We start from the raw sequence: 16709 nt of genomic DNA, 5'->3' as shown, positions 1-16709 counted from the left end.
GCAGAGACATGCTGGTGGCCCCAGCACGAGAGCGGGCAGCGGTGGAGGCCCCCGCCCCACGATCGCCGCGGTGCACCCTAGGAAGATGGCGCCAGCTGGAAGGACGCCACAGCTCACCTGCAGGCACCGGCCCGGGCATGGCCGGCGACGGCCCCCACTCGGACAGCACGGTCCCCGGGGACACGGGCCATTCCCGTCTCTGTGCTTAGACCGACTTTATCGTACTAAAATCACTTTCTGTTTTAACCAGTTCAACACGCCTCCTCTTCGACAGCCCCATTTTTGATAGTTGGATAATCCAGTTCTTGCCAAGAGCATGTTGGGTCTCCCGTGACTGCTGCCTCCTGCGATACGCCATTTAGCTCCAGAAAGCAAATTAAAGAGAACGGAAGTAACACTGTTTGAAAGAGATCATTAAATGTATTTTGCAAAGCCTAAAGTTATATATTTAACAGTTTTTATATGTTGTATATTTGTAGAAAATCCTATTTAACACTTAACGTGGCGGCCCTGGCCTCCCCGAGCGTGGGGCCAGGCCCCGTGTGTCCCTGGAGACTGTGGGGTGGCTGCGTGGGACCTCGGGAGCCAGGCGCAGGGGGCCAGGGCTCTGGGAGAGTGGCCGAGCACCACGGCCCTGGTGTCCCGCCGAGGCTCCCGGCCAGCACTGGGGAAGCTGGGTTTCTTTCCACTTTGGTTCGAGGTTGGTGGCAACTGTCCCCCTTTGGGTCTGTGACTGGTAAGCGCTGCGGGTACAGGATTTTGGTCTGGCTCTTCCCACGGATTTCGTTGGCCCTTTCCTGTCCCTCCTGCCACTCCCTGGCCTCAAGGCCTTGGGCAGTGAGTTCTCCTTCCTGAGGGGACGTTCCCCTCATTCTCAACAGACCCATCTCCTCTCCGGGAGGCCAAGCAAGCAGGGTGGACAGAGGGACAGGGGGACAGGGGGCCAGGCGCAGGTGCCCCTGCATGGTGGGGCCCGCAGCCCCGAGGAAGGGATGAGTGTGTGTGCCCTCCCCTGGCGACTGTACGCCAGCGCCCTTCGTTTTCCTGAGTTCCTGCTGCAGTATACTACCTACGAGTCCAATTAACATGACTATTATGCTAGTTCTTCAATACTAAAAAGTTTAAAAATATAACTACAGTATATAGACGTCGTTCCAACCACCATAGACTAAAGATAGGAGAGGAAATCCATGACGTAAGACCCGTTCCCACTCCATGAGCACTTAGTTCACCTTCAGTCACTGAACATGTAGAGGAATTTGTATCCTGGAGAGAAAGAAAGGCTGAGGGGGGTTTCACCACAGAGGGGGCGCCAGCGAGGGCCTGCCCAGCTCCCGCGGCCTAGGCTCGCCTGTGCCCACCGCCTCCTCTGCCTGTCCTTCCGAAAGCGAGTGTAGACACCTTCGAGGGCAGAGACCGGGAGATTTCAGATGTTACAGCATATTATTTTTCTTTGTTTTACAGTATTGAATTTTGTGTTGATTCAGCTAAATTATGAAAATAAAGAAAAAATCCTTTGATAAGCATGGCTTTTGTTCCCTGGCCGTGGTGTCCTGGGAGAGGGCTGGAGCTGGCATGGCTGGTGGGGGCAGCAGGTGGGCTGGACACCCTGGGTCAGACCAGCTCTGGAGACAGGGACCTCCTTCCCGGGCCCAGTGCCCCTGACCCCGCCCAGCACCCCGGCTCGTCCTGGGCCCACAGGAACGACCTCTGGAGCCCAGCCCCCACAGGTAGACAAGGGCCCTGCTCGGGGGTGCCCAGCTCCCAGGTGTGAACACCTGCTCCCCACGCAGGCCGAGGCCCGGAGCCGTCCACTGGGAGATAAGCACCCTCTGCTTCCTGTCTCCCTGCCACGGGGGCAGCCCAGGCAGCCAGTGGGAAGAGGGGCCATGATGTGCCTCACCGGTGCCGGTTTCTGTGCACCAACCCCCATGGCCCAGGACACAGAAGTGAAGCCCCACTCGGGGCCCCGGGGGCTCCTCAGGGAGACCAGGCCTAAAGGACTCCCTGACTAGGGAAATCTGCTCGCCGCCCCCAAGAGCAGTCTGTGGAGAGCAGATCGTTTGTGCTGCCTGGAGTGCCCCCAAGGCCACCTGTTTGGGGGTCCCACTTGTCATTTCCACCTGCTCTTTATAAATGTTGATCCTGGGCAGCTGTGTCCTTCATGGGTCTTTGGAACCATGGATGCAGGCAGCCCAGGCCCCGGTCTCCCCTCCAGGTATCTGGCTTGTCCAGGGACGGAGGGGCAGCATGAGGCGGCCCACAGCTGCCGCAGGAGCCCCAGGTCAGCCCGCCGTGCCCTCAGGTGGGGCCTGTGGGGGACCCTGGGCCCCTCCCACAGAGGCAGAGCTCCCTGAGCTCCCTGGGCTCTGCAGTGGGAAGAAGGAAGGGGCAGCGGGGCCAGCGCCCACTCCGTCCTCGGGCCACACCAGGCTTCCAGGGTCAGCTGGGCTGCAGCATGCTGGGTGACAAACACTTCTCTGAGCCTGGCCAGAGGTCTGAGGAGCCCAGTGGGGACTGGAGGGGCCATGTCACCAGGACGCTGGCAGACAGACTCGGCCTGACCTTGCCAGGGCGGCTCTCGGGAGTCCGGCTCAGGCTGTCAGGCTACCCCTGCTCCTGGGGAGCTGGTTGAGGCAGACCCCGTGCCGGTCCTATATAAGAGGGGGACGCACCATCCTGTCCCTCATCTGGGGAGAGAGCGGGTTCTGTGACTGACAGCTCTGGCTCGTGGCTCACTGTCCTGTTTCCCTAAGCACCAGTGGTCAGTCACCATGGCTGCCCTCCCTCCCCGGGGTTCTGGGGGCTGGAAGAGCCTTCTGCTCACTGCAGATGCCCCCGCAGATAGCTCTGCCATTCCCAGATGCTGAGCACTGAGTCAGGAGCCCACAAAGGGGCCTGTGGAGCCTCCCTGACCTCAGAGAGCTCCCAGGGATGGCGAGCAGCCCCTGGTGTCCAGGGTCCCCAAGGTCACGCCCAGAGCGTCAGTTGATACAGAGATGGAATGAGCTTGGTGACAGATGCTGTCACCAGGGATATCATAAGCCCACCAGGCGCCTGCTCTGCCCTGCATTGCAGGTGTCCTCCCCGCCCTGTGTTCTAGACACCACAGTGACCATCAATATCTTGGCCTTGGGAGGTGACAGTGTTTCAGCCTTATCCTGAGCTGACCATCAGCCCAAGAAGCTGTTGTCCCAGAAAAAGCCACTTCCCTTGAAACTGCCCAGTGGCACTGGTGGCCCCAGATTCTCAGTGCTATGCTCCACAAAAAGGGGGACCTCCATGCTCACTCGCAGCGTGGGTCCTGGGTCAGTCCCATGCCCTTCTGAACTGGCGGTGGACAGGGCCCCTGAGCCCCTGCTGTGCAGAGCTGCTGAGGCCCTCTGCCTTATTCCAGACCCCGAGGTTTGCTCCCTTTGCTGGCCCTGGCCGGTCTCTTCCTGGACCTTGCTCACGGCTGTGTTCAGAAGCTGCTTCTTTAGGGACGTCCTGCACCCTAAATGCAGTTTGTCTCTCCCTTCTGTGCTCGGAAATAATAACCACATTTCTTTTCTGCTTTTACGAATGTCCCCCTTCTGCCAAGGCTGCAGGGAGGGACTAGTCCCCTTAGCTGGCTGTGGGCGGGTAGGTGGCCCTGGCGGATCTGCGGTGGGTCCTGCCCTCCTCCTCCATGGGAGAAGCCGGCAGGAAACCAGAGCTCCCGTAGGCCAAGGGCGCCTCCCAGTCCCTCTGGAAGGGAAAAGACGGCCCTGCTGAGGGCGCGTGTCCTCCCACAGAGAACAATGCTGAAGAGAGACGTTCTGACCCTGCGAGGTCTACGAGGAAGCCTGTGCTCAGGACCGTGGCCGGTGGTAAGCCACTGTGCAGGGCTGCGTGGATACAACAGGACAGAGGGGACGGGGCAGGGCCCTGCTGAGGCTGGACAGGGTCACAGCCCCAGGAGGTGAGAGAGAAGAGCCCCAGCAGATGGGGTGGCTCTTCCTAAGCTGGCTCAACAGGGGTGAGGCTGGACCAGCAAGGTCAAGGCCAGGCAAGGGGACAGCCCAGGGCCCTGACCAAAGGGTAGCCAACAGGAGAGTCTGGCTGTGCGTTCTCTCCTGAACTTGGGAAGGGACCACAGTGCCACCAACCCACATGGTGGCCCCTGCTGTGTGTGCCTGGCTTCTAGCAAGGAGCGTGGCCTGCACGAGAGAACCAGAAGGCCGGGGAGTGGCCACGCCACTGTCACAGCTGGGTACACGGTCCTCCAGAGGAAGTGAGGGGGGACCACCCTCCGGAGCCGCCTTCAGGGTCCATCACTGCCCTGGACCTTGGCAATGTCAGGGCTCAACAAGAAGTTGGCCCGTGCTATGGTCAGCTGTGAGGTGACCCCCAGATCCCCTGTGTGAGACAACGCAGAAGTGTCCAATGGTGAAATGATTCGATTATAGAGGTGCGACCTGATCAGTGGACTAATCCACCGAGGGATTAATCCACTGAGAGGATTAACTGGGTGGTGGCTGAGGCAGGTGGGGTGTGGTTGGAGGAGGTGGGTCACTGGAGTGTGACTTTGGCTTTGTATTTTGTCCCTGGAGAGCAGAGCTCTCTGCTTCCTGGGTCATGCCCTGAGCTGCTTTCCTGCGACATACCCGTCCACCATGATGCGCTGCCTTGTCCTGGGCCCAGAGCTCTGGAGTCGGACTCCTATGGACTGAGACCTCCAAGATCATGAGCCAAAATTAACTCTTCCTCCTCTTTGCTCTTCTTACCGGGTCTCAGTCACAGCAATGCAAAAATTGACTAAAACAGCCTGGAAGCCTGGAGCCCAGTGCTAAGCCTGTTCCATCCTCTCAGGAAACAGGAGGCTTGGTGGCTGAGGGACCAGGCCACAGCTGTCAGCCCAGCCAGCTGCATGCTCATCAATCCCAAGATGAGCCCCAGAGGCTGCCTCCAGCCCAGAGGCCACATGGCCCAGGGATTCCAGGATACCTCCCAGGCAGGTTCCCTGCCATGAGGGCTGGACAGTCCCGTAGTCGAGGCTGGGCCCAGGCCCAGGTCCTGGCAGGGCTGGTCCTGTGGGTCCAGCAGCTTAGCTCTGGGCACTTGGCACCCCACTGGGCTGAGAAGGGAGGAGCCACACCAGGACCCTGTGCTCTCACTGAGAACAACACCAAGGAGGCTCTGGCCCTCATCTGCAGTGTCCCTTCTGTCCATGCTGGGCAGAGGGACAGAGGGGGCTTGTGCAAAGAGCTTACTCACACTTCAGAGGCCACCGGAGCCGATGCATCTTCTGGAAGCAGCTTCCGACCTACTGTGGGTCCCTCCGGAGATGCTTGGGGCAGCCCCAGGTCACCGCCTGCCCTGACCCCTGGCCAGAGCCTCCCTCCTCCAACCCAGGAACTTGGAAAAGTTCCCCAAAGCTGGGACGGCGCAGAAACAGCTTGGCCAGGTGGAGCAGGCCCGGCCCTCCGTCCCCCTGGGCCCTGGCTGGAGCCGGTGCAGCCCTCTACAGAAGTGTGGAGGTGCCCCACCGGCCCCACACAATCTCCGTCTGCCCAGTTTTTCAGAGGGTCTCTCTTCTGGTACCCGCCACCCTTAACAGCACCTAGCACAGGTCTGCAGTGGACCCACTGGGGCTAGCCATCAGGTTACTTCCTGGAGTGTGACCACTCGAGCCTCCTGCGGCTTCCTGAGCCTGAGAGCTGGGCCTTAAGTCACAGGTCACAGTGAGCCTCCGACTGCCCCAGAATCACCTTGGCTTTTCTGCTTGGGACGCAGGCACTCCCAGAAGCTAAGGCTGAAGAGCCCGTCAGTCAGCAGGCTGCACCGGGGGAGGCCCACTGACCTGGGAAATAGTTAGTGGGCCTGGACCCCCAGGGTGCCCAGCAAGGGGCAGGCAGGGCTCTGACACCCAAGGCAGTCAGGAAGAGGTGATGGCCTCCGCTGTGGGAATCCGTCTGCACCCCACCTGCCATACAGACCCTCCTCTCATGAGAAGAGTGACCAACAAGAAGAAGGGAAGGAAGAGACAGAGGTCTGGGTGGCCCAAAGGTGGCCCTGCACATGGTGGCCTTCTAGACCTCCTTGCTCCGAGGCCAAGGGACTTCCAAACTGACCCTTCCTGTCCAGACACAAGTCCACATTCCCTGTTGCTGCCCCACCAGGACAGGGCCAGGGCTGGGGCCTCGAGGAGGCATCCCGGGGGTGCCCCTCCACCCTGGAGGCTGCATGGGAGCCAGGGGACCCCTCTCAGAGGCCCAGCAAGAGAGGGCTGGCTCCTGCCCGTGTGTGTGATTTGTTTGGGGTGAGCTTGCTGTGAGGTTCAATGGCAGGCCTCGTGGGCACAGTGCGTCCTCCTGGGGCCACGGAGGGACCTCAGGTTGGCACGCAGTGCCCAGGGCACTCCTGGCCTGGAGGTCATGCACAAGCAGGGGTCCCACAGGGTGGCTGAAAGTGCTTCTTGGCCACTGAAGTGGGTGCATCTGTCAGCAGAATTCTGTTCGGGATTCTGCTAGGGGCACTTTTATTTCCAAATTAGCCTTAAAATTACTATTTAACCTTGGGAGGTATGTGTGTGTCTGTGTGTGATTTTGTATGTGTCTCTGGGTGTCTCTGTCTCTGTGTCTCTGTGCCTGCGTGCCTGTGTGGGTGCCCATGGGTCACCTGTGTGGTCTGGGTGTCCAGGAACATTCCAGGGGTTGACTGGCAGGTGCAACAACCGCCCAGGGCCAGGCCCAGTCACGGTGGCCAGTCGGGAAGACACTGTCACTGTGAGCAGAACACTGTTCTCCCCGCAGGGGGTCCCCATCCCCACCCTGGAGGGGGGGGCGTGGCTTAGGGCTTCCTGATCTTCGACCTGGGCATGAGCAGCAGTCCTGGTGGTCCCCAGGTCACGCTGCTGGGTCCTATCATTTGTTTTTTCCCACGGCCTCCAAACAGGATTGTCCCAGACAGGGCAGCCAGGTCCCAGGGTGAAAGGGCACAGGGACAGCAGAGCCGCTGGCTGCCTGCAGCGGGTGTGAGTGGGGGCAGGCCTGCAGGGTTCTGCTGGGGTCTCTAGGATCCAGGCCCCTCCTCCCTGACGTCACTCACCGGACCAGAGGGTGGCTCTGACTGGAACCCGGGCTTCAGGGCCTGCTGCAAGTAGAAGCCCTGCTCTTCTCACCAGGCTCTGTGAAGACTCAGCCTCTGGGCCGTCGCCTCCCCTGGCTTGCGACAATGTCACCAGCATCTGCACCCTCGTGCCCCACCACAGTGGCCCCGGGCCAGGGTCCCAGAGGCGGGATGTCCCGTTCCTGGGGTAGATCTTACCATGGGTCGACTCCACCTTCTTATGACCTAGGCCTCTGGACCCGGCCTCCCTCCCCTCAGTGTCAAGGGACCAAGGCCACCAGGGATTGGTGGGCTTGTGTGCAGATGCCTTGGGGAAGGTGGCTAGAGGCAGCCCAGGGTGATTCCCACAGAAACATGAGGGTCACCTGACACATCCCCCCCAGCTCTGTCCAGTAGATTCCTGGCTGCAAAGCAAACACCCACCCACATAAAATGAGAGGGACCCACAGAGGAGAACCCCTCCCTCTCCCCAGAGAAAGGCCACCCTGGGCCCAGGCAGGCGGCAAAGAGAGGTGCAGGCCTGGGTGGCTGTGCCCGGACTCCAGGACCCACCTGGGGGAAGGTGCATGGAGTGAAGCCAGGTGTTCAGAATGAGCCTCGTAAGTCCAAGTCCAGAGAGCAGCATCCAGGCCTCTGGTTAAGGACCCGGTGTGTGTGCTGAGGATCGGCTGAGGAGGGCAGCCAGGTCCAGGGGGAGGTGCTCTGCGCACACACACACACACAGGGGTGGCAGACTGGCTTGTGTGTGGGAATCATTCCACGACATTCATCTACATCAGAATGTTAATGTACAACTTACAAATGTACAGTAAAAATGGATTTTAAAAGGTCACAGAAGAGCCATGAGCAGGAGCAAGGGAAGGGACCTGCCCTACAGCAGGAGATCCAGGTGGGTAGCCACAGCTGTGCAGAGGACACAGGGGCCATATACACGGACCCAAGGACGGCCAGTTTCCTTTATGTCCATCTGCCTCATCCTCCGGTCAGTTCCTCCCGCCTGGCCTCCATCTTTGACCTCTCCTCAGTGGTCACAGAGCCCCTGTCTTGTGGTCTAACTTAAACACTTGTTCCTGGTTTGAATTCCATTCTTGGCTCTTTGGGGAATGACTCAGGTCCTGACCCGTTGGCCCTGATGCCCAGGACTCTGCCTTTCCTCTCGTCACCCCCACCCCACCCTGTTGAACCAGGATGCCGGGACTATTTCCTCCCTCTTGTCTCCCCTCACCCAATTTCAGAGACCTGCCCACCCTCATGTCCTGCAGGAAGAAGGCTCTTTCTGGAAGGGTCTATGGCACTGTCCTTAGAATGTGCAGACCTGGTGCAGATTGGATGAATGTGTGTTCAAGGTGTCCCAGAGGACATGAGTTCTGTAGTCAGGGCTTGGAGCTGTCGGTCTGTGCATTCGGGTAGTGGGTTGGGATTTTCCTAAGGGTTCTTGAAGGGCCATGGGCAATGGGGTTCTCAAATCAGAGAGCTGGTACGGCTCGGCTGTCCTCTGTAGAGCTCTAGGGTCAAGAGGCCATCCCTGTGTGCAATGTGGATTAACTCTTCTGTATTCAGACTGTCTGGCTCTGGAAGGTTCCAAGGTGCCGTACCAGGGGGCAGCTCAGCATGGCTGCACCTGCTGGGCGGGCCCAGACAGGCCACTCCAAGCACAGGAGGGGGCAGCCTGTGACCTGGGCTGCTGCCCTATTGAGGGAGACTTCAGGACGTGAATTGCCAGCACCAAGTGTCTACCTCAGGGACTGTGGCCGCTCCCGTGGGCCCTTAGCTGGTCCTTCCCTGAGTACATCACCTGTGACCGTGCCAGACTTCTTCTGGTCAAGTAAACAGCAGGTGTGGTGTTGCAGACAGGTAAGTGAGCTGGCTGTGAGCATCTGCCCTTCCGTGGCTTCGTGCTGACACCCCTGGAGCCCGCCTGGGAGAGGCTGCGGGAGGCCGCAGGAGCACAGGCGGGAGCCCAGCAAGCCAGCCCTCCCAGGCCCCCAACACCAGCCAGCTGCCCGTGGTCCCACCAGCCGGCACCCCAGGGAGCAGCTGGAAGAGGAAACACCTGCCTCACTCAGCCGAGCTGCTGTCTCGTGGAACAGAGGCCGAGGGCACGGCAGTGTGGACAGCGCCCAGGTGCCGTGGGCACCAGCCTGCAACACGGACCATGGAAGTCTGGAGCCATCAACTCCTTCCACCCTGAAATTCTGTGTCTAGCAAAGATGTGCTTTTAAAATGAGGGGAAATAAAGGTACTCGCAAATACATAAAAATGCACAGAATGTCCTCCCCTGAACTCTTTCCCAGGTAATACCAAAGGATGAGACAGACAAGCAGGAGGAACCCAACAGGAATGAGGCTGGGCAGGACGAGGCCAGGGGAGATGGACGGGGATGGGCCGGGCACCCCTGCCTGGGGGCGGCGGTTTTACAGTCCGAAACCCAGGACTGGGCAGCTGCCCGAGGTCCTGGGAAAAACGGAGGCGCCTGCGCTGGAAGCCACCTCCTCTGCCAAGAGCGGCAGCTCTGCGGTCTTGCCTGAGGCTGCTCTTAAAGTCCCACCTGCGGTGGCAGAGAAGCCACCACCTTGCCAGCTTGAGTAGGCAGATGGCAGCCTTCGGGGCAGCAGGACAGGTGGGCGTGGGGGGACCTCGAAAGGCAGGGAGCATGGGTGTGGGGAGAGCTGGACTGAGTGACTTCTCCAAATCCCCCTCACCTGAGCAGCACAAGAGCCAGGGGACAGGGCAGAAATCAGACAGAGAGCCGTGGTGACATTAAAGGAACCCTGCCTTCCAGGTCCTTCTCCAACCCACCTGGTGCAGGCTGCTGGACGGGGCACTGCCAGGCTTGGGAGGAAGAAGCACTGGACACGGTGCAGGACCAGCGCTCATGGCCAGGAGGGAAAGGAGCCTCCCCGAGCCACAGCAGCAGCACAGCAAGCAGAGACACCGCGGCCTGAGGAAGGACTCGAGAGTGGACCAGCCACCACCGAACCAAACAGCAACCCTGGAGGACACTGCAGAGTCCAGGTCGGCACAGTGGCCAGCTACCACCAGGTGCCAGAGCGCCAAGACCAGGGGAGTGTGGTGTGCACTGGGAGAGCTCGCAGGAGCCCAGACAGCCTCTGGGGGGTCAGCAAAGGCCTCAGGGCCACCGTGGCCTCTGTTATTTACATCCACTATAAATCGGCCGAATTATTGAAGAAGTGGGGTGTTGATGAGTGAGTAGGTGAAGGGTCTCAGCAGAGAAATGAAAACTTTAGAAAATAGGAAAAGTTTTAGAGGTGCCAAACACAGGACCAGAAAATAGATCGAAAAAAATTACCAGGCGGTCCAGCCGCGGATGGGAGAGAGCAGAGAGAGAATCAGTGAACCTAAAGATAGCTCAATAAAACCTGCTCAGTGTGAGAAACAGATAGAAAAATGATTGGAGGAAAATGTAAACGGTTCAGAGACCTTTGGGACCGTATCAAGGAGTCCAGCCTGGGTGTAATTAGGGACCCAGAGAGAGTGGAGAGAAAAGGGGGTGGAGAAAAGAAATGGAGAAATGGAACAGAGGGCGGAAACCTCCACACTTGGTGGAAACATTAACGTCCACACACATTCAGATCACAGCCCAAAGTCGGGTGACGTAAGTCACAGCCAGGTGGAGAGTGGAACCCAGAATCAGGAGACAAGTTCTTCAAAACAAAAGAAAAAAAATGACACCTTTTGTAGAAGGGACAATGACAGAATACTGACTTCTGGCCAGAAACCGCGGAGGTCAGCGACCCAGCTGGCCCAAGTGCTGGGTCAGGGACAGCATCAGTCAGCCACAAGTCTATGGGCAGGAAGGAAGAAGAGAGTAAGAAAACCCAGAGGGGATAAGAGCAGAGAGGTAGCCTGGGCATGCCCACCTGCCTGGTTAGGCCCTGGCTGGACGGGTCAGCGCCCAGTGAGGACAGGAACCCGCAGGGGGCGGAGGAGCAGGGTGACACACCTGCCGTGCTGACCCACCTGAGTACGGAGACGCAGGCGGACAGCGGAAGGAGGAACTGACACAGGAGACCGCAGGCTGGAGACGCTGCGGGACCCTCAGTGCTAGATCTGACTCCCCGACGACGGGGACATTATCACAGACCAGAGGCATCACGAAAAACAAAAGAGTAACAGATGTACACGTGTCGATGATGAAGTTCTCAAATGCACAAGGCAAAGCTGCCACCAGGAGGGGGGACACGCAGCTCTGTCCTGCTGGTGGACACCGTGATCTCCTGGGATGGGAGGCAGAGGGGGCGAGTGTGGAGACAGCTGGAAGTCCTGCTCACAGGGTGCTCCAGGCCAACAGCAGCCGGCACCGTGGACAGAGAGGCCCTCCCGGCAGTGGGCACATCTCCTTGGCCCGTGGGGGGCCATGCTCGGCCACCTGCCCTGGTCCAGTGTACCTCGAGCTTTAGAGTGTCACGCACCACAGCCCTTCCAAGTCAAGTGGAAGGAAGATGGCCCCACGTAGACCAGATGGGCATAGAGCAACCCTCAGAAAATCTCACAGAACACAATCTTAGAGGAAGTGTTCTCTGGCCACGAGAAAATCAAATGAGAAAGCAATTACAGGATGGTATCTGGAAAATCCCTAAATGTATGAAGTCCTTCTAACAACCCATTGGTTAAAAAAAAAAAAGAAATTTACATTTAATGCACTTAATTGAATAGGCTGATTTGAGTGGTGGTAAAAGTACTAGTTAGACCTGGGCGTGAGGGTGAAGCCTTCCATGCAGATGGGAACCCAGAGCAAGCTGCAGTGCTGTGTTTACATCAGACAGTAAACCGCAGGGCAGACACCGTGGAGACAGGCCAGGAAGGTGCTGTGTAAGGATCAAGGCGTCCGTCCAACAGGGAGACCCGGCGGGGTCAAGGGCGCGCACCTCCGTGATCGCCCGGCCTTGTAAGCCAACGTTGTTAGATCTGAGCCGAGCGAGAGAAGAAAAGACAAAGAAAACCAGACAGTGTGCAGCCCCATGAACTCCACTTTCTCTCACCACGGTGCTGTACTTTGTAGTTGCCTTGGTGTTAACGCCTCCAAACACCAGACCCCCTAAGACGCCCTCGTTTCGGCTGTGCATAGCAACGAGTATCAATTGAAAAGGAAAATGACCTTCATTACATTCACCTAGGTATTCACCATTCCAAGTGTCCTCCTGTGTCCTGGAAAATGTCAGTTCCCCTCGGCATCACGTCCCTGCAGCCCAGAGGACACCCCGCGGCCTCTATTCTAGAGGACTTCTCCTGGCACCTCCTACTGCCCTTGCCGGAAGCCCTGCTCTACCCCTCGCTGCCGAGGCTCTGCTTGGAGAGCAGAACAGCCCTCCTCCTTCTTCTCCCCTTTCTCCCTTCTCTTTCCCTCTTCTCTCTCTCTAGACACCCCTGCTCTCTCCCTTCCCCTCCTCTCCCTTCCTCTCCCCTCCCCGTCTAAACCCCCTTCAATTCTCTCCCTGTTTTAAAGACACTAAGACCTGGCTTTCCCGTCTCGGCTGCTCCTGATGAGAAGGGCGCTCTTGTTCAGAGCTCTTCTTCTTTTGCTTCAATGTATCATCTTTTTTTCTAGTTACTTGTAACATGTTCTCTTTATCCTTGATCTGGTGTATGTACACATAAGTTTATTTGATTCTATTCTATTTGGAGTTTGCTGAGATTCTCGAATCAATAAATTCACGTCTTTCACCAAATTTGGGAACTTTTCTGTCACTGAGTCTTACAAGGCTATTTATCTCAGTGTCTGTCTATTATCCTTCTGGAATTCCAAGAATATACGTATTAGACCTTTCGATACTGTTTTCAACCACCTGAGTTCGGATGATTTTCCAAGTGTTTTCTCTCTCTCTTCCTGACTTCTACTGATCTGTCCTGATACTTCCTCTGACATCTCCTTACTTCTATTGAGTTATCTCATATTTCACACTTTTCTGTCTTAGGTTTTACAATTTTAACAATATTTTCTGTTTCTCTGCTAAAATTGTCAGCCTTTTGATTTAATTAAAGTATGTTCCCCTTTAAGTCTCAATGCAACAGGAGACGCGGGTTCTCTTCTGCCAGTTCAGATCCCTGTTCACACAGAGCATTGAACAGTTTATTTCCCTTGGAAATTTGTCCCATCTCCCTGTGTTTTCATGGTTTCTGTTGCTGTGTTACATGTCAGTTGGACTTTGGTTTCCATCCTGAAACTGAAAATGGAGTACTGTGTCCTCTCTGGATTCTGATACATTCCTCTGGAGAGTAGGCTTTTACTTTTACTTTTTTTTTTTTTTTTTAGCTAACCTGGCAATTAGCCCAGTTGGATGCAGACTCTGAGCTCTGAGTTCAAACTCAGTTCAGTTTTCTGCATCCTGGGTCCTGTCCTTGCCTCCCTATTGATCTAAGAGCCCGTCTGAGGCATGGAATTGGGGACTTCCCTGCCTGGCTTTCCTCCCCCAGTCTCATCCTCTAACTCCCATCAGTGGCCACGTCCTTGGATGTTCCCCAGATCTCAGTGCAGGAAGATCGCTGAGTGCCTTTCCTTTGCCCCTCACTGGGGCAAAACCTCCAGGAAGGGAGAAACTCGGTCCTTGCCACTCGCCTCTACACATTCTGATGCCCGTCCTTGGCTTATTCTTAAGCATGCTGAGGTCGCAGTCCTATCTGCATTCTGTCTCCGTGTGTGAGACTAATCTGTGCAAGCTCACACTGCCACGCCGGGAAGCATGGGCCCACGGAGCTGTGATATGTGGGGTTTACACTGTAAGCAGTTCTGGATCCTGTTGCCTTTCAGTTATTATGACTTTTAATCTAATGATTATTTGGGCATGGTGTTTGCATTTCTAAATAGGGGTTATATTTACTCTAGCTTTTTCTCTTTGAATTCTGATTGCACAGTGGCCACATATCTTCTCTGGCGTAAATGTGTGTGCATCTTACATCTTATGTGTTTGTCTTTGTATTTAGGTATTTATTGAGGCCTCTTTATGGCCTGGGGCTTGATTGGTTATTGTTTTTTTTTTTTTTCTATGTGTACTTAGAAAGAAATACTCTTTATTTGCCAGGTGCTCTGCTCTGATGAAGCCATTCTCATTTCCTCTGATCTTCTTCTGCTCGTCTCGGACAGAATGGAAGAGTGTTAGATTGGCATTTTTCCTAGCAGATCTATTAGTTTATTTATTTATTTATTTGGAGGCTATTTTATTTATTCATGGTGAATATTGGTAAATTGTTCAATACAGAGGTTTTTTTATGCCACCACCCTCTCCACTGGAAATGTTATTTTTTCTTGAGTTTTCTTTTAAGTTATCAGTATGGCTTCTCTGGGTTCTTTGGGGATGGCACGTCTCTGATATGTCATTTTTCACCCCTTTACCTTCAGTCCTTGTGGACATGTAAATTGAGGCTTGGCCCTAGTGGGTGGTGCATCCTGAACATACACATTTTAATTTAGTTTTTCCAGTTTCATGGAAAAGATCTTATAAGAATTTTGATGAGAATTTTACAGAATTGAGGATTTGGGGGTGGAGTTGCAACTCCTCCAAGCTCCCGAGGCTGTCGTGGATGGCTCTGAGATTTCTCCATCCACGGGAGCTTTCTCTGTGTCCTCTGTCAACATTCTACGGTTCTCTCCATCGGCAGGCTTGAACGTCTCAGCGACCGGTTCCCTTGTTTTCACAGAATCTCTGGGAATGTTCCATTAATTCAAACACTACAGTGGTGCAATAAAAACTTCTGGCAATAGGGTCGGTTATTTTTCTTCTAAGTTTTATGATTTTTCTTGTCTTACTCCACAGGACTGAAGTGTCATGGCTTGTTCCAGATTTTAGAGAGAAAGCGTCCGGAGCATTATCCTGAAGAACGAGGCCCTTTATGCATTTTTACAGATGACTTGAAAAGAGTTAGGGAAGCTCTGTCCTTTCCATAGTTTTCTCTGAACTTTTGTCAGAAATGGGGTTAACTTTTTACAATGCACTTGCATGTGTCCATTCGAACAGTGGTAGGGTTTTATGTGGGGAATCATGGCGTGTCTTGTTAATTTATCCTTTCACTCCCAAGAAAACCAAGTTTGGTTGTGAGAGATTTTGTAGAAGGTTGCTGCATTTGAATTGTTAATAACCTGGATGGTTTTTGAGAAGCTGTACCCATAAATCACATTAACCTCCAGTTTCCCTTTCCTATGCTGTCCTTTCCTGGCTGGGGATCAAGATTAGACTCTTGTCATAAAATGAGAACTTTCACTTTTTATTGTCTGGAAAATTCTCTATGAAATTGGAATGATCTGTTCATTGACTGCTTGGTAGGAGTCACCCATAAAACCGCCCATGCCTTTTTAAAAAATTGAAAATGCAGCATGGTTGGACTTTAGAACACCATTTTTAAATTAACCATCTCTTTAATGGTTATAGGTCTATTTAGGCTTGCTATTTCTTTTTGGGTCATTTTTCTGAAGTTATAATTTTTCAGGAATATTTCCAGTTTAATGAAGTTCTCACATTTATTGGTCCAAATTTGTTTGTAGAGTTCTCTTTTCTTTAATGTCTTCCCCATGAAATTTATCATGCATTGAAAATTGCATGTGAGCAGTTTAAAGAAGACCAAAAAAATGAAACACCCACCCACCCAACCCTGGCGCTACAATCAGATCCTGACGGAACACTGGAAACCAATCTTGCCTTCTGATCCCTCCTCCCCACATTGTCACCATACTGAATTTATACAAAATATTTTCTTGGGTTTCTTGATGGTTTTATGGATAAGCATGTATCTTGGGTTTCTTGATGGTTTTATGGATAAGCATGTATAGAGTTTTCTGTGTAAACATCATATCATTGAGTTTCGAATGTGAGTATCAGGGAAAACCCAGCCACATGGGGAGAGTGAGCTTGCTTCTACCTACATGAAGGTCCCAGGGGCAGCCCAGAGCTGGGAGGGCCGAGCCTGACCCCGGCTTTTGGAGACTTGCTGGTCACCTATGGGATCTGTGGGTCCTTGGGTCATGGGGGTAGACCCCAGCCATCCCTCCTCTCTCTGCCTCCTGGTCAAGTTGTAACCATTGGCTCACACGCGTGCTCTCTGCCAGTGCCCTGGGCTGCCTCCCCAGAACAGGGTCCATGCCAGCACCCTGCCTGTGAACCTCGTAGGCATTTCAGTGCCGTAACAGGAGCTGACTAACACAGGGGCAGCCTTGAGGGGCCCAGGGCTCGAGCTCCGCAGACCCTGAGAGGGTGAGCAGACGCAGAAGCCTTGCAGAGGCCTCGTGCTCCAGCTCGTGGGAGAGGCAGAAGGTGAGGTGCCGTGGATGGCAGCCGGGAGCCGTGGATGGCAGCTGGGAGCCGTGGCGGGTACAAGCAGAGGGTGGACCTGCTCTGGGTGAGGATCACAGGCCCCTCGAGCTGCCGTAGGGTCCTCAGCTTTCAGGGAGACTGAGGCTGAGCAGAGGTCACCCTGGCTGGCACCAGGACAGGGTCAGGGTGTCATGTGTCAAATGTCCAGACTGGGACCTCTCTTCCATGATTAGTACTGGGAACTCCAGTGTCCCCAGGGAACAAAGCCCCAGCTGGGTGGTGGACAGGGCACCACTCCCTGAGCCAGGAAGAGGGCACATGGGAGATTAATCCGTCCATTTCCACAGAGAGGTG

This window comes from Marmota marmota, unplaced genomic scaffold (assembly GCF_001458135.2).
Source record: "Marmota marmota marmota unplaced genomic scaffold, marMar, whole genome shotgun sequence".
Lineage (NCBI taxonomy): Eukaryota > Metazoa > Chordata > Mammalia > Rodentia > Sciuridae > Marmota > Marmota marmota.
Note: the sequence above shows the minus strand (reverse complement) of the source record.